Source organism: Rhagoletis pomonella, unplaced genomic scaffold, assembly GCF_013731165.1.
Source record: "Rhagoletis pomonella isolate Grant_MI unplaced genomic scaffold, Rhpom_1.0 Rhpom_scaffold_00011, whole genome shotgun sequence".
NCBI classification, from domain to species: Eukaryota; Metazoa; Arthropoda; class Insecta; order Diptera; family Tephritidae; genus Rhagoletis; species Rhagoletis pomonella.
The window spans coordinates 27,950,154-27,969,907 of record NW_023458565.1 but is presented as its reverse complement, the minus strand read 5'-3'; positions in this window follow the sequence as shown (position 1 = coordinate 27,969,907).

Here is a 19,754-nt window from a genome sequence, read left to right as displayed (position 1 = left end):
GCTGGACATTCACTTCAGTGCCTGTGGAATTTCATGTCCACCCACTGGTTTTTGATTTCCCTTGTGTGTGCTTTGGTGAGCCCACAGAAGGGTTCCGGCCCACGGACTACTGTAGTACTAGTAGCTTCGTGTTTTGCTAGGCGGCCCGCCTGCTCAGTGGACACCATTGTCATCGTGTCTCGTGACTTGTCAAGTTATAGGAATAAGGTAAATGTAAATGTGGAGCAAGGTTTTATTTTTGCTAAAAGAGTTGCCATTTGTTCAAAAATTAAATTCGAGTTATGTGATAAGTTAAATCAATTATTACAATATGGGTATCAATCGAAACGCGTTTGAAAAGGTTATATTTCTTAACAAGTTGTAAGAGGGTTGCCACCTGTTTTAAAGATTGAATTCAATTTAAACTAAGGAAATTAGTTAGTTGAGATATTTATCACAATTAGAGTGTTAGACGAAAGACATTTAAAAATGCTTTAGTTTGCAATGCAAGGTTGCCACCTGTTTTTTTGAATTATTAAAGTATGGGTGTCAAACGACAGAGCGTCAAGAAAATTTTTTATTTGAACACTTATAATATTTTTTAGGTGTTGCAGAGGGTTGCCACCTGTTTAAAAAGTAAAAATTAAATAAATTAATAAGTTAAGTTAAACAATCAAATATGGCTATCAATCGAAATTGGTTTGAAAAAGGTTTATCTCCTAACTATATTTAGGAGTGTTGCCATATGTTTAAGAAATCAAATTCAACTTAAATTTTGGTACTTAGGTAATTGGCATATGTTTCAAAATAAGGGCGTCAGAAAAAAGTAATTTAAAAAAATTTAAGTTTTAAAATATTCTGCAGAGGGTTGCCACCTGCTTGAAAAGTAATGTAAAGTTTGCGTAAGAACTGTTTATTTTGCACATGTAGAATATTTTTGAAGTGTTTGAAGAGGGTTACCATCTGTTTAAAAATTTAAATTCAAATTATTTAATAAGTAAAATGAATTCTTAAAAGATGCGCATCACTCTAAATGGATTTGGTAAGGCTTTATTTGTGAACTATATTTAGAAGGGTTGCCAGATATGTATTTGAAAAATTAAATTCCACTTAATTCATCAACTATTTAAAACTTGCATTCCAATGTCGGACGAAAAAGATTTAATAAGGTGTAGGTTCAAAAATACTTTTCAAAAGTGTTACCACCGGTTTGAAAAGCCGTGTCTAGTAAACTTATACTTAAGAGTTGTATCAACGCTTAAGTTGAAAAATATCACTGCTCGTCTAGAGTTGGGACATCTTGGTGCTCCAGAAATCTGAATCTTTATCTTTTCGAGTGTTTGAATGAACAGCAATAATTTGATAAACATAAAAATTTTGTGATATGTATATCGCTCAATTAAGAAACTCCTCATTATCTAATCCCCTTTGTTTGCAACTTATAAAAATAACTACCCAACTTTTTAAATCAAGTTAAGTTTACTGATAACGCAATGACCACACACATAATTATGTGTCTTTTTACTTCAACATATTCATTTATACATTAGGGTGCATCACTCTCCATACAAAAAAATCTGTACAGTTTTTCAATAGGAATTATAAAACTTATTATGTATTAAGACCTCGGCAAAACTATTTCGGAAAGCATTTAGATTTACGTTTGTGGACCGATTTAAAAATAGCTCCAAAAATCGAGCCTATTTTATAAATAAAATTAGTTTTTAATAATATTTTTTTCAAAAAGTCACCTCATATGATAGGACAGTTTAAGCTTGAAAGCTCTGCATTAAAATGTTTATAAATGTTATAAACTGTATAAAATTAATGCGATTTTTGAAGGTATTTTCAAATTTGTTCAGCTTACTTAATCTTAATACTTTTCCTTAAATTATATATAAATTTATGAAAATATAATAAATTTTATAATTCCGTTGGAAGAACCGCAACTTTTTTTTTTGGTGGTTCACCCTAATGCACATACATGAGTTTATCTGCAACTCTCTTACACACCCCATAAAATGTTAATACGAAATTTATATCCTCAATATTAGCTTGGCATCAAGCGAAATGTTGCATGAAATCAGCAACTTAACACCAAAACAAATGTGGTTGCACACTTCATAATTTCGAGTGCATAAATGCAAATGGTAATTCACACGAAAAACAAATATTCGCATGTAGACATACATACACACATGCACTCATAAGAAGTACAGAAAAGCAGAAAATGTGGTATTTTGTTTGTTGGTCAGCTAAATATATTGTGACACCCTCTGAGTCCCTCTTCCGTGTGCAAATATAAAACAAATACTGCGGCGTCTATACATACATACATACATATGTATATATATGGAGTATTTGTCATAAATTGAGATTAGTCACGAATGCGTGATAAATTCACTTTTATTTTCAAAGCGAGAATTCGCAACAGGAACCACCGGTGTGCTGCAGTAATGCGAATGTGTAGATACATATGTATGTACATACATAAATATGTGTATATACATACATAAGTAAGTAGAAATAAACAAACATAAATGTCATTCCTATAAAGGTATTTCTAAATGGATATGTACATTTGTATGTATTATGATTATTATACTGCGATATATGTAGATATTGATATGCATTTCGTTTTGCAATGGATGTGCACAAAAGTTAAAAAATTCTTAGAATACTTTTCACAAGACTTAGCAAATAAAAGTAAACAAAAATGCAAACGACAAACGACTAAATGTCTATAAATTAAGTGAATCGCTGCTTTTCGAATTGCTTTTCTTGGTGATTAAATGCGCAAATTAGCGGTCATTGCCTTCTATTAACTCATAAATTGTAGTATTTAAAGTGTGAATCAACAGATTACTTTTAAATGCAAATGATATCGACGATTTTAAATTCAGGGGTTGGAAACTATTTGAAATGTGCGTTCTTGTTTGCTAGCATACTAGAGCTGTTCGTCTAATCTAACCCAACCTACAGTTTTTGAGCTTGGCGAACGAAAGCTAAGGCTGATGTTAGATGAAATATTGATTTTTCTTGTAAAAATTATTAACTCCTACTTTTATTAAGAAACCTTGTGAGTATTGGCGTCATCGAGTATAGACGTCTCTATCATTAGGGGGGAATTAAATGCCTCTGGAAGGATTACAAGAATACATTTGGTACTCTGAAAAGATCAGAAAGAAAGAAAAGATTACATTCAACAACCAGGGGAAATTTGCAGACCTGTGCTTGCAAGAGCTTTTCTTGGCTATTTAGACAGGCTATTATTGGTCAATGCGCTGGCTATATCCATTTTAAGCACATAAAAATCAATAGGTTATGACGTAGTCTTCACTTGTCTGCTTTAGCAAGGAACTAATCACAAGCCCCAATCCTCTTAAAACTCTAAAAATAGAGGCTCGATCTTACTGGAAGACCGAAAACCCTAAACCACTACCTTCGCCTTACTGACTGGTTAGCGCCAGTTCCAATTTTTTTCAAAGGCATGAATGTAAGAGGTCGGCCTCCGAACAGGAACCGATTTGCTTATCAACCAGGCAAATCTTTTGAGACTCTCTTTCATAGCCATACTTGTGACTTTATAGACATCTCGGATCCATTTAAAAAAAAATTCAAGGGGTGTTATCTAAGCTATAAACAATAACACTAAAACTATTATTGTATTATTCACTCGCAGGAAAATGTTATTTATCTATGACAAACTTATTGGGGATGGAACAAAAACATATTTTTGTAGAAAGGCGAAATATGTATTGTGATAACAATCATAAGAAAGCCCTAGCAAAGTTTTCTAATGACCCCAGATTGCAAGTGTGTCACCTATTATTTTCTAAACTGGAAATTTTAAGGAGCTTGAAGGTATCCATTGCAGATCGACCTCTAAGGAAAACGGAAGATTTAATATATAGCTGGGTTTAAGCTTGAAAAGGACAAACTAGGTCAACTATAATTAAGCTGAACTTAAAAGAATGGATGCCAATGGATAGATATTACAAATCTTTTTATTAGCTGGGAGTCTTGCAATGGAAATTTTGTGGTAGAGACGGTGTGTCAGACAGTCAAGCTGCTTTACTAGCACTGAGGTCATGCATAATATCATCAAAACTGGTATAATATTGCTTCAGGATCATAAATCCTCTTGAAAAGAAGAGCACCGTAGTACTGGGCAGCCGCCTAGCAAAACATGGAGCTACTACCGTCTCCATTGGCTTTTACCGAATGGATAGATAATAAGCAGCTAATTGAAAGCGGTTTAGCTGTCCATATAAAGAGGCTCCAAAGAACTCCCTAATTAATGCAGGGGGAAGTTCCGCCCTCTTTCTGTGTAATTTAAAGGACACGCTTCCCCTTGATATCCACTTTGTCGGATGGATCTTTCACGAATGTCTGTCGGTTCTGAGAACTGGGCAAAGAAATTGGCAGAACATATTATCTGTAACGAACACCTTATAGTGAACTAAAAGATCTGCACGGGAATGTGTGACACTTGCGATCCAACGGAAGTGCATCCATTTGCACTCTCTCTACTTGCGCTCACATCAATTTTGAGAATGAGCTATAGATTTGTGCTACGCTAGGGTTTAAGGTTAAGACTAAGACAACGATGAAAAGACCAAGCCGAAGACTAGGTCTAAAACTAAGACTAAACAAAGGCGAATACGAAGATTATTAGTAAGACGAAAGTGAAGAGTAAAGACTGAAACTAAGAGTGAGGCTAAGAGCAACACCAAGACTAAAATTAAGGCTATCGGTAAGGCTTAGTCAAAGACTAAGACTAAAGCTAAGGCTACGACTCAAACTAAGACTAAGACTTACGGCTGGTTTCTCCAACTCAACTTAACTTAGTTAAGCCAATTTTCTTGACTTAGTCATGAATAAGCTGTGTAAAACGTAGGCTAACTTTTGACTTAAGTCCAAAAGGTAGCTAAACTAAGTTAAGTTGAGTTGGAGAAACCAGCCCTAAGACTAAGACTAACAATAAGACCATGACTAAGACTGAGAATAAGACTATATGCTGGTTTCTACAACTCATGTTAACTTAGTTTAGCCATTTTTTGGACTTAAGCCAAAAGTTAACCTACTTTTTATTCAGCTTATTCTTGACTAAGTCCAAAAAATTGGCTAAACCAAGTTAAGTTGAGTTGGAGAAACCAGCCCTATGACTTTAGGCTAAGCCTAAGGCTAATGCTAAGACTAAACCAAAGACTAAAACTAAGGCCAAGACTAAGATTAAGACTAAGACTAAGACTGAGACTAACACTAAAGCCTAGGCTAAAGGCAATGCTACGGCTACGGCTACGCCTGAGACTAAGACTAAGGATCAGAGTAAGACGCAAACGAAGCTGAAAATGAACACGAACACGAGACGAATACGAACCATAAGATGAAGTCGAAGACGAAAATTATGGAAGGCGAAAACGAATACCAATATGACTGCTAGGGTGAACACGAATAGGAAAACTAAGCCTAAGGCTAATATAAACAGTAATGTAAATGTTTGAAGATTGAACTTGAAATTACTTGGAAATATGTGAAAAGAGGTTTCACGACCGTAGTATGCCCCAGGCGCTCTGCCTTTTTTTGAATTTTTCCCAACTGTCAAAAGCCACTGAAAATCGATGTCGAGAAAATTATTTTCCAACCATTCCGTCAATTCGTACACAGGTGTTTAGTTGACCTAATTTCTCAATTGTTTTTGTTTTTGTACACAGCTGTAGTGTTGTAAACAAATCACAAAACAGATCAAACAATGTTTTCCTTTCATTTTGTTGTCATTGACTGCCCCCAGGTTGTTTGTATCCCAATTTATGTGAATCGTTGTTGCTACAATTGTTGCTGGTCTATTCGTTTATTTGATCAAAAATCCTGTGACAACATGCAAATCGACGTGTGCACGTACCTACATAAATATGGAAGTAACTATGTACCTATGTATGTATGTACATAAGTATGCAAAAACATCAGCAGCAGCACCACCGACATTGAAGGAGACAAACAACCAGCAAACATTTAACAAATAATTGTTCAAGCATGGAAAATAACAACGACAACAACAACAATGCGCAGCACGAGTGTGTGTTTGCTGTAGCAACAATTGTTACAATTGCAATAAAAATCTCATCTAAAATGAGTTTATGAATGCGCTGTGTGTGTGACAACAACCAACAACAGGCATCGCGGTGGCAAAGCAAGGAACTTACACGTGTGTGTGTGTGTGTGTACATATATGTATTATACAGATTTTTTAAAGAAACAGAAATGACATTAGCAATAAACCATGAACGCAAAAATGACAATTGCCGCAGCAACAGCAACACAAATAACAACAACAACAAAAAACAATAACACAAACGTCGCGCTATTTATTTGCCTACCAAAAAAAGTCGAAGGAAAACATAAAAATGGAAATAGATGTAATATAATAAAATAAAAAGCATTGCATATGGAGTTGGTTGCATTGAGATGAGATTGGCACAAAGCCGCAGGGAGAGGAGATGGACTTTCAAGAAAAATAGTTAGCATTTTGTCACCCGAAATGATCGAAGAGATATGGCTGAAAAAGTGAAGCAATTGAGATTGATTGCTCTGCAATACAACAGCACAATTGCATGCAAACATACAAACACACATAAGCACCTATATACATATGTATGTGCAGGCTGCATGCAACACCACACCAGCGTTTGCTGCAAGTTGCAACACTTGGACATGAGCGCGACAATCAACGCTCGCTCGACATCGACCATTTTTACATGAAATTTACCAACTACTGGCAGTGCAACAACAACAGTAACATCACACCAACAATAATTGCTGCAACAATAATTTGTCACAGCTGCGTAGGCAGTTTGCTGTGTAAGGCGCGCGAATTGCAATTTTTTTAAAAATATTTTTTTGTGTTTTTTTTTTTACCTACGCTCACTCAACCACTTTGACGACGCTTGCACATTTTCGATGACGCAGCTGATTTGTTGCTACTTAGCTGTCCGCCTGCCACTCAACCTCCTGGCAATGACACAATGAGCTAACCAAAAAATAACCAACCTGTGGCCTGGAAGACTGTCGTAAAATTTGGTTCAACCAAGTTAAGGCGCAGCTGAGGTCTAATGAAATGCAATGCTAGTCGTGCATTGTTGCTGTTTTGCATTGTTGATGTTACAAAGACACATATGTATGTATGTATTTGTTGTGTGTTGATGCAAAGCAGCTACTTTGTTGCTGCTGTTGTTGTTGTTGTTGTTGGTGAGTGCTTGGCAATGAATTGTCATGTCATGTCAAATAGAGCAAATAGATTGGAAGTCAGTGAGTCAAGTACAGATGGCTATGTACGAGTATGTCTGTCTGTTTTTGGTTATCTAAAAAAAAATTCATGATCACAACGATTGCAGCAAAGTGATGGCATTGACGCATTGCTGCCACTGTTGCACGCACGCATGCGTTTTTGCAGACATAGAAATATGACTACAAACGTATGCTGTGAAAACAAAACAACAAAAATTTTGGGGCAGCATATGCAGTGTATGTACATATACAAATGGGAAAAATGGGTTTGGAATTGACCTTTTTGGATTTAGATGAATTTTGGTCAGAACCTTTTGCGTTTATCATTTAACAAAGTTCTGTTAAAGGAAAAAATAAAAAAAAAATTTCGAAGGTTAAAAACTTTAAAACTTTTCGGAGTTTGCAACATTATTTTTTTTTTTAAAGACTCAAAAACATGGGTTCGTTTTAAAAGTGATATTTGGGGCTATATAAAATAACATATTGCAGAATTTTGAAAAATACAGTAAATAAATTTTTGGCATATTTTTTTATACAATAGATACCTCTCACTGATCTTAAAAGATCCTGAAATATACAGGAAGATGTTTTCTTTAAATATATAAATTTTTGAATTTTGAAAAAAAATGTTTCTTTAAATATATAAATTTTTGAATTTTGAAAAAATTTTTTTTTTTGTAAATTCTAACTTAAAAATAAGTTTAAAGAAAATAAAAATTTTGTTAACATAAATTTATTTAGAGTTTGCAAATTGTTTTTTCTAGGTTCAAAAATTCACATCTTTAAAAACCCATCTCTTTGGAAAATTCAGAACCTTTTAAAAACAGAGGGATTTATTACACAAAAATATAAGCCAAAAATGTTTTTTTTTTGCTTTTTTTAAAATTCCGTTTTTGATGTCTTTAAAAACACCTTCCAGAAAATTTCCTGACTTTTTCAGATCAGTTGGAGGTATGCATTTTATAAAAAAATTAAGCCAACGCTTTTCATAAGTTTGTGCTTGTTCTATTTTTTAAATTAAAAATTCTGTATTTTTTTATTTTTTAAATTTTATTTATGCTTAGGCCTAAATTTTCCCTTTAAAACAAGATCAGAACTATTTTTCTACCTTTTAGTGTTTGAGAGAGAAGTGGCAAGACAACGTTATATGTTCCGCGTCGTCCCTTATTCCTGTGCACCTCGAACAGTACGGGAAGTCATTATGCCCAAATCTATTGAGATACTCACGATAAGGACCGTGAGTCGAGAGAAAGTGGGTTAGATGAAAACTAGACCCATTCAGCCATTTTTCAACGTTAGGGATGAGGATTTGGGTCCACCTCCATTTTTCTGAGTCGTCCCTTAATTTCTACCAGATTACCATAAAATGACGCCTTTCTTCGGTATCTATTATATTTCGCGTTAGAACATATTTGTTCTCGGACAGGCGATTACATATTCTTTTCATTTCCTGTGCGAGAATGTCTAATGTCCGACGGCCGACCGCTATTAGAAAGAACTTTTTATAATCTAAATAGATGTAGAGTAGTTTTCAAAAAAGTCGAACAAAGACATACATGTATAGTAAAATTTCATGGGAAATATTTTCGCAGAAGATTATAACAAAAAATCTATGCCAAGAAGGATTGGCAGCCAAACTCAATTCGAAAAAAATTGTTAAAAAAAAAAAAGTTTTTGGTTGATTTTTTATTTTACAGAAGACACACCCCTAGTAAAATTTTCTGAAGAATAATTATTTAGAATATATCAAATCTCTAACGAACTTGCAAATTTGCTTTTCAGGCGGGAGCTAATGGGTTAAAATGTTCTACGAAAATATTTCGCATGAAACTTTACATAACCATTTAACCATTTAACCATTTTTTGCACTTTTTTTGGAAAGTTCTTAGACCGACACATGACTATTTAGTAGTATTTTTTTTAATAGGGCCAACAAAACTATGAACTTGCATAATATTTGCAATCCTATACCCACACGTGCCTGCACAGTTATTAAACGCATTCGTCCAAGTTAATTGCGCACATGCAAGTGGTTATCGAAATTACTCATCGTTTTGCTAGCACATAGTATGTGTGTATGTATGCATGTAAATCGCCGCTAGCTGATTGGTTCTGGCACCCACTTCCAAATGCAAACTTGTTTATTTTCTATTTCTTAGTTTTTTTCCTTGCCAATTTCAGTTAGCTCTTTTATTCACTCAGCACAGTGGTGAACATTTAATATACCATTTTTCACTTGTAATTGTCATTGTAATCGTAATTGTAATTAATAGCTGCCGGTGTTGCAAGTGACAAAAATATTAGAGAATTTTTATGAGCTGCCCACACACACGAGTATGCAGGCGCATGCGCCCGCGCTTTACGTCGTCGGGGTTGGACTTTAGTTTCTTTTGTACTGGAGGAGATGTTATTAAGTTTTTGTGTTGCACTTGCAGCTGTAGTGCTGTTGGCGTATAGGAAATTGCTAAATGGCAAAGTAATGTTGCCAAATATGGCATGCGTTTCGGTGGAGCACACAATGGTCTCGCATTATGCAATGCATTGGAGTTTTGGAGTGAGAACCTGCCTGACTTTAGGCTGAATAAAATTAATATATGTACATTAGTATAATTTTTTACAAAATTATATTAAATCATAAAATACGTATTGCTTCTTTTATTAAGAAATAATCATTTCAAATAAAAACAATCGAAGCTTTTATCTTGCAGCCGTGAGAAAATTTATAAACGAAGCTGAAGTCTGCTTACTCAATCGTTAAATGCGAGCAACAAAAAATAAATTGCATTTTTTTTTTGATGTGGTAAATATTTGGTTATGCTTAATAACTACGAAGTGCTGACATACATCTGCGTACATACTTATGCTGCAGCTTATTTGAAAAAAAAAAAAAAAAAATGCAAGTGCAAATAAACAAACAATTTCTTATCTGTGGGAACGCATACAAATTATGCAAAATATAAAGTGGCAGATTGAGCGCTAAGCTACCATACAATGCCAATACAGTGCAAATATGCATAAATGTTCGATTGTATTTTGCGTAAGTACTTGGGATATTGAACTAAATATTTGCATTCCTTTTGTGGATACGCGTTTACAGAGACCACTCTTCTTTATTCAGTATTCTCTATTTTTATTCTTTATTTACATTCCCATGTGTATAATTAATATTGCATCAGTGTAGCGTAACTCTATAGCGGCTTATTTCAGAATGCTTACTTAAGAATTAATGCAAGAGTCGGTCGCATAACGAGTTCTCCAGAAACCGAAGGTCGTTATTACTACTAACTGGCTACTACTGGCTTTTTTTAAGATGTAAAATTAGCTATCCTCTTGTTCTTGATGCTGGGCCTTACAGTTAATTGAGAAAATTTCTGTTATGAAAAGGAACTGCATGAGAGAGCCTATCAGCTCCTTGTTTGACAGTGCAATATTAAAAAAAGTTGTTTACGTCATTGTACTTATACTTGTAGTTACTACTGCGCAAGTACCTGTTTAAGATTGATTTTAAGCGATTGATTTCATAAATTTGTAAAAGGTCGGCGTTAGACTAACAGAGACCGAAAATAACTGGTCCAAATTAAACACATTGTAACTTTTCCTATTAGTAACTATTTATTCTTTACTTTTTGTGATATATCACTCTGGACGCGTTTTGTGCGAGGGAGCTTATGGTTAATGACTGTGAGAAATGGAATCGCTAACGAAAATAAAGGCCAACCACAGTTATTTATGATTTTTTTTTTTTTTGTTGAAAAGGTGAGTTAGTAAATTTAATTATGCTGTATAGAAAATATATGACGAAAATGTAACGAAGTAGAACAGACTATTAATAATAAAAAGTAAACTATTTTTATTCATTCAAATAATCACCGTTATAAACCTTTTTTTATTTTTACAAACTTTACACACTCAAACTTTTTTATCACTACTCGTACTACCCCAAGTCGAAAAAGCTGCGGAATTCAACGCTTGATTTCGACCCATCTTCTTACCTTCAATAAGTAAACTATACTAACTAGAAGCAAACTACCACAGTATAGATAGTAGCCAACCTTTTTGGATTGTTGTTGTAGTGATCTTTGTTGCTGTAGCTTTATTCACCCTTGTGTGCTGCTTTTTAATGGCCTTCCTCCGACTTTTTCTTAGATTTCAGGGTTGTGTGCTGCATTATTATTAGATAAATAAATTTAGGCATTTGAAAAATCGTGATTTTATTAAACGAAAGTTATATGTATATGGTGTTGAAAAACCAAACAAACGCTCGTGGAAAGCTCTCTTTTTGTGTGTTGTTAAAATCTATACATGGCGTATTGATGGTAATACAATGCTGTCAACATTTTGCGTAGTCCCACGAGCTAGGTAAAAATTATGGCGTTCGTATTCACAACGAGAAATCTCGAAATTTTTGTTTGATTTTTCCAAATTTTCTCTTTTTTTATCAGTTGGCAAAGGCCCTCAGTGGCACTGCTCCGCGCGTTGAGTAATTTCATGTCAATTAGTAGAAAAGTTCCATGGTGAAAAAACTTTTTTTATGGTGAGAAAAGTTTATATTTCTGCTGTTCCAATTCGTAACTTTTTACTGTTGTAAATTTTTGACAGTTGCTCTGGTGCAAAATAAGTTGAGCAATTAAAATGCAGAAATTATACAAAAAATAGTTGCGTTTACTGACTTTGATTCTTCTAAAACTAAAAGCCATGCATTTTCTAGACGTCTTAGTAATAATATTAGAACAAAGAAAGTACTTCAAAACCGTCAGGTAGGTGTAATTCTTGCTGTCAAATTTTTCACCAGTCCTGCTGAGTTGAAAATATTCATTCACCTCATAGTTAACAAATATTTACAATCCGTAGCACTTTTCTATAAATTGGCACATGCCCTTTGGACATAAAAGGTTATGAAATGCGTTTTAATTAAATCGTTTAGAATTTAGAATCGTGTATACCATTTTATGTGGAATTATTCAATAAATTTCGTTTTACACTATACTTTTCAAAACTATTTTGAGTTTATTATTTTTGTTTCTCAAGAGCAACCCTGCGTGCTTAGAAGGCGTGTATACCAATAATTTCATCCCTGGCATATTCATCCCAGAGGAAGGCAATCGCCAAATTCACCGAAGGTTGTTTACTGGTTATATTGTGCAAACTACCGAAGCACTTCACTCAGTATCTTTAACATACATACCTACTTAGATACCGTTGCATTTAAAAAAAAGGAAGTGCGCCTGGGTCACACTGGGGAAGTGTAACTTACGTTACATTTCTAGTTCATCTCATAACCAATATACATACGTATGTATGTACACACATACATCTGCTGTTGCTTAAGGTTACATATATTTTTTTCTTCTTTCTATCTAGTCCCTGTCTCTACCCTGTTCGTTGTGTTATTCTGTTTTCCTTTATCTTTATTTATATCTTTATACTCTATCGATAACAAAATCGATGGCAGCATCAATCAAAATATCGATAAAGATATCTATAACAAAATCGATTAAAATATTGATAACAAAATCGATAAAAATCGATGAAAACATCGATAAAAATTTTGATAAATAATGGAAAATATCGATAACAAAATTGATAAAAATACCGAAAAGATCGATAAAAATATCGATAGCAAAATCGATAACAAATTCGTTAAAAGTACCGATAACAAAATCGATAAATATCGATAGCAAAATCGATACAAATATCGGTAACTAAATCGACAAAAATATCGATAACAAAATCAATAACAAAAATATCGACAACAAAATATCGATAAGTTCCGGGAAAACCCGAAAACCCGAAATAGTTCCGAGGGTGAGTCTGTGTATCTATCTACATATATCCTTTTCTTTAGAATTACATTTGTATGAATCATTCTTCCCCTATCTTCATCCTAACTATTATCGGTATCCTCATCCCCATCTTTTCTAATATTTATCTTTATTTTTACCTTAATGTTTTTAATAGTTTCTTGAACCTCAACCTCAATCGAAATCTTAGTCTTAATCTTAATCCTAATCTTAATTTTAATTAGGCCATCCCCTAACGGTTTCTGCGGCCTTTCCTTTTCAGCGGAGTTAGCATTGAAACCCATCCGAGCGTAAAGAAAGTTCAATACAAAAATTTTCAAAGTGATATCGTTCAACTGATTTCGACCGATTTTTTATAATGAGCGGCTTTATTACATTTAGAAAAACTGACGTGCTACATTTCCCAGTCTTTTAGAGTATTACTAACATGAATAGGTCAAAAAATATTATTTTTGTCATTTCCAAAATTTGACCTTCACGCAGAAAATGAGATGATTTGACCTATTGGGCGGTGCATTAAATGGAATTAAAATATTAATGAACGAAAATAATTTTGGATATCTTAATTAGTCAAAGCAATAATTTTACAAGCATAAATATATATATTTGCATTTATCTACTCGTATACCTGTATGTATGTATGTATGTAGATTTTTTATAATTTACAATTCGTCGAATTGAACGTGTGTCCAACATCTTGACACAGATAATTTCACTCCTATACATACATATGCGTATTGTATATACATTCGCATAAATTAATGACAATAAAATAAATAATGTGTACGTGCTGGATTAAAAATGAACTCGGAATAGCTAAGAATACAAAATAGAAGACAGTTATACTGAAAAAATAACAAATAGTAATAATAAAAATCCAGCTAATTTTTTAAGCCGCTTGTGTTTAAGTACAACATTGTCAAAGCGAAGAAAATAGAAATATTAAAAAGAAACAATTTAAAAAACTTAACGCCGGATACTTATGAGTTCATTAGACAAAAGATGGACAGAACAGATAACGTCTTGTTGGCTGAGGGGAAGTGAAGTTAGTAATGGCGTTATGAATTTTTGTATGCAAAACATGTACAGGCTACAGCAAGTCAAATAGACCGTTTCGGCAGAGGGTAGAGCTGACGGAAAATGAGTGTTATGTGATTTTGAGTAAGTTCATTTGTGACGATCACAGTTGTTGCCAGCTAATCAGAGACTTTATTGTTTTAAGACAAAGTCCCATTTGTGTTCATACTTATTTCGAGGACTGCCATATTCGCTTGAAGGTCCTTAGCTCTGAACGATCAAATAACCTTAGGCTGCTCCATCCGTTTAGGAAAAGAAAAATTTTCGGCCGATTAGTCAAGTACTGGAAAGTCAATGTTTCAATAATTCGTGAAAAGAGAGGTTGTGAGTAGTGAGGTTTGTGAAAGAGATTTTGATAATTTTTTTGAAAAATTTAAATTTTTAAAGTTTTTATAAGCAATTACATTTTTAAGCAATCTGTTTTTCAAAACTCATTTTCTCTTAAAGAATTTTACGAAAGTTGATGAAATTATTCCTAGAGCATCTAGATACATTTCAGCATCAATAAGAAAGTTTTGAAAAAAATGTCGCTTACGTTATTTTGGCGGTTAGGGCTCGATATGTTCAATGAGTGTTTTCCATTTCGTTTATACTCACAAATTTTCACGCCAAAATTCCAACTTGACTGAAATCCGGGGTCCAGTTGAAATTTTTCACCCATATTTTTTGATTCTCTTTAAATTTAATTTTCTTTTATGTTTTGGTTTTTTAATTTCCATTTTTTTAATTAATTAAATTTTAATGTTTAGTTTTCTTTAAATTCTATTTTATTTATTTTAACTTTTTATACCCGAGCGCACTTGTTGTTAACTTTGTTCACATAACGGTTGTTTGTAACAGGCAAAACGAATCGAGATAGATATAGACAAATGTATACATAAATGATCAGGATGAAAAGAGAAATCGATTAAGCGGTGACTGTCTGTCCGTCCGTCCGTCCGTCCGTCCGTCTGTCCGTCTGTGCACACGATAACTCGAGTAAAAATTGAGATATCTTAACGAAACTTGGTATGTGCACTTCTTTCGGGCGTAGGACGGATGGTATTGAAAGTGGGCAAAATCGGACAATAACCACGCCTACCTCCCATATAACGGTAGTTTTCAGAAATACAAAAACTGCGATATTTTAGTAACTACTGAAGATAATTCACTCAAAATTGATATTTATAATAAATTTTAGACGAAAAATAAGAATATTAACATTTTTTTGAAAATGGGCGTAGCCACGCCCACTTATGGTTACATGTGTATATCTTGGTAACCGCTGCATCAATTTATTCCAAACTTTGCACAGTTGTTGGCCTTAAAACTGCATACTAAATGGCCGAAAATTTTAAAAATTGGACAATAACCACGCCCACTTCCCATATAACGGTAATTTTCAGAAATACGAATACTGCGATATTTTAGTAACTACTGAAGAGTATTCACTCAAAATTGATATTTACAATAAGTTTTAGACGAAAAATAAGAATATTATAAATTTTTGGAAAATGGGCGTAGCCACGCCCAGTTATGTTTACATGTGAATATCTTGGTAACCGCTGCACCAATTTCTTCCAAACTTGGCAAAGTTGTTAACCTTGGTATAACATACGAAATCGCCGAAAATTTTTAAAATAGGACAATAATCCCATATAACGGTAATTTAGAGAAATACGAAATCTTCGATAAATCAGTAATTATTGAAGCTAATTTATTCAAAATTGATGCTTGCAACAATTCGTTACCAAGAAATACGTTTAGGATACAATTTTGAAAAATGGGCGTGGCACCGCCCACTTATGATCACATATATGTATCTCGGTAACCGTTGTACCAATTTGTACCAAACTCGGTGTGGTTATTGTACTTGCCACATAGAACGTTGAAACTTATTGAAATCGAACTAAAATTACGGCCGCTTTTCATATAACAGTAAATTTCAGATATGCTTGAAACTTCAATATTTCGAAATTTAAGGACGCCAATTTACTCAAAATGGATACACCTCGGTTTACCATGTAGCGGTAGCTTTCGGAAAGGTGAAAAACATATATTTAATACTTGCGCCGGGTATTTAATGTTCGGCTCCGCCCGAACTTAGACTTTTTTACTTGTTTAAATTTATTTTTGGTTTTTTTTTTTAATTTCTATTTAGTTATTAGATCGTAATAGTTTAAAAAGAAAAATATAATTTTTTTTGTATTTTATTTAAATTTTAGGAACTTATTTAATTGTTCCTAATTATTTTTAAGTTTTAGGTTTTATTGTTTTAACAAGAAAATTATTATTTTTTAAATTTAATTTAGTTTTTAGAATCTAATGTATATTGTTACCTTCCTTTTCAATTTTAGATTTTTTAATTTCATTTTTTTAAGTAATTTAATATATATATTTTTTTCATTTTCATCGTTGGGGTTTTCGACAGAGTAGGAGTATAACACTGAAGATGGCATAGCGCCGAAACCGCTTTGTCTCCAAACCAAATTTGACAAGGGATGGGGGAAAATCTTTCCACTATATATAAAGGCAGAATGCAAAAATTCCAATTTGTAGAAGACTGTCGGAAAAGGAGTACGTTATGGAGGTAAACGGGATTTATTTGGAGGCCATCGCTGATAATGATGCGATACATGCAGCTTTGCTCTGAAAGGTCGACTAGTTGTAAAAATCTACTAGAGATTTCCTGCCAAAAACATTCTCCTACAGTTTTGACAATAACAAGCAGAAATATTCTCAGTGGTTATTATCTTGGAGAAGAGTGTTGCTTATTCTATTTTCCTATTAACAACTGTGTTCACATACATACATATGTACATACATATGTGGCACCAATACACCTGCAGCCACCCGCACGTTGCTTCCATATACGCATACCATACATTGCAAACATACAAAAAACATATCGAGCCCTAACCGCCAAAAAGACCTAAGTGACATTTTTTTCAAAATTTTATTTTTGATGTAAAAATGTTTCTAAATCATCTGTATGCATTTCTGCATCAAAAATGAAATTTTGAAAAAATTGTCGCTTACGTCTTTTTGGCGGTTAGGGCTCGATATACAAAAGTACTTAGGCATTTGTTCTAAGTATGCAGGCAGTCACAGTCACTCAATCAGACACTCAGTCAACAATTTAGTCAGTCCTCAGGTGATCGTGTTGAAGAATTAGCGTTGTTGAAGCAACGCTTTGAGGTGGCAACGTTCGACGCTTCAACAACAATTGACATTTGTCACTGACACGCGCAACGGCTTCTGCATTTTGTTCTAGGAAATCGCCGCAACACTTTTCTACTTAATAAAATGCATTTTTAACCATGTTTGTACCTGTTTGTGTGGGTGATTCCAATCGACAAGGAAGTATACGTGCCAACTTTAACAGCATCGTGGTATCGATTTTAATATATATATTTTTGATATATGTTTGTATGTATGCACACATATGTATGTATATGTAAATATGTTCATACATAAGTAGATATTTGTATGTAGTTATACGCAGTTTGGCGCTTATAAGCTTACTTACTACCATTGTGTGTACATACATTGCGGTATTACCATATCACCTTAACAATCGCGATGTTTGCGCTAATTGTTTTGACTGCAGTGCATTGAAATTTAAATTTAATACACAAATGAGTTATGAATAATAAATGCACTAGCATTCTGCACTACAATGTTTCTTTTTGATATGTGTGTATGTATTTACGTAATATTGCCACATACATATGCATGCACGTACTTCAGTAGATTGCTTGTATGTGTAAACAAAGAGTAATATTTTGTATGATTATTAAATGGAATTTATAAAATTATGTGAACTCAGTAAGATCCGCGTTTTTATTATCTTGGTAAATACATATTTTTGCGAGGAAAGTGTGTACGGTATTGTCAAAAAGGGAAATCGGTTATATTTAAAAAGCTACAAATGTGAATGATGTATTACGGCGGTAAACAAAAGGTCTGTATTCAGTATTGGCAGCTAGACAACTCTCAGTTATTTGCATAAAAGCTTAAACAGACGGCAGCGTTGATCCGGATTACCTCGGACTTAATCCAGATCAACTGCAGTTAATTCCCGGGTTGATCCGGATCAACGCTGCCGTCTGTTTATGCTTTAAGGCTCTCTATTTGGTCCATTTGTATTTGACAGGTGGATTAAAATTAAGATTAAGATTAAGATTAAGATTAGGATTAAGATTAAGATTACGAATAAGATTAAGATTTTAATTTTAATTAAAATTAATATTAAGATTAAGACTAAGATTGAGATTAAGCTTAAATTTAGGATTAAAATTAAGATTAAGATTAAGCCATGATTTAGATTAAGATGAGGATTAAGATTAAGATTAAGACTACGACTAAGACTAAGACTGAAATTAAGATTAATATTAAGATTCTGATTAAGATTTGGATTATGATCAAGATTAAGTGTAAGATTAGGATTAAGATTAAGTTTTAAATTAAGATAAAAATATAATAAACAAAAAAACAGGACAAACAGTTTTTATATAAAATTTTCTTGTGAATAATATTGTTGTTTCATATTTTTTGTCCCTTCATAGTGAACAAAATACAAATGTAATTACGCCACAATAAAGCGGAATTCTATGAATCGCACGCACAGTCCGAATGATAAGTCATTTTCTTCTTATTAAATAGTCCTTCGTTCAATTTCATTCTTCTACTCACTCATAATCATCAATTGACATAAATTCTCTTTATGCCTCAAGTGTGTACTTTGTAAAATATACCACAATTTTTTTGCCACTTGTAAAAATAAACAGAATATTCTTCATAAAAAAGTTCAAGTAATAAATTGTGTACCACTGCACACATAGGATGACTTCACTCTTTCATTCATCTACAGATGTCAATTCATAAACAATCGCTATGGGCGTATGTACATACACACATACATACATATATATGAGTATATGTATATAGGTAGTTGTAGCCACTCGCATCTTTTTAGATTTCTAATCGTACGCGTGTCTGCTCTTCATGTTTGTATATTTATTTATTTTGATAAGCATCAAACAATATTATTGAATTGAAAAATTATAAACATTTGAGAAAACATGACTATGTGTATCTTTTATCTGCTCGAAGTTCTCCTAAGGCATACACCATAAGCCACTGAACAGTTTAAAATATTGTAATCTCGAATACAAAATCTCTCAACATCTTCATCGAATTATTTGTTTATATACATTCATATGTGTTACACTGACATGTGTTGTTGCAGTTAAGGTATTATTCAAGACACTTATTGCACATGTATAACATGTTTGCGGTGAATAGGTATACAAACATGAAGAATTTCTAATCATTTATGACTTTCGATGTAAAAAGTATTTCGAATAGAAGAAAGTATGTGCAGTTCTAGAAGTAACGTAACTCTTCTTCTTACCGTTTCTTTCTGCCAGGCTGTAGGTGTAATTTTGGTTAGAGTATTGGTGTATTTGGAGTAAATTGTAATGGAAATGGAAGAAATTGTAAACGATATCAGCAAATGCCAAAAAACAGGTGATCTCATAAAGAAAAATACGTTAAAAAAGTAAAGAGGGCTCTTCCTTAATTTAATGGTCGGATAACTTGTAGAGTATTCGTTCAATTGACTTTAAA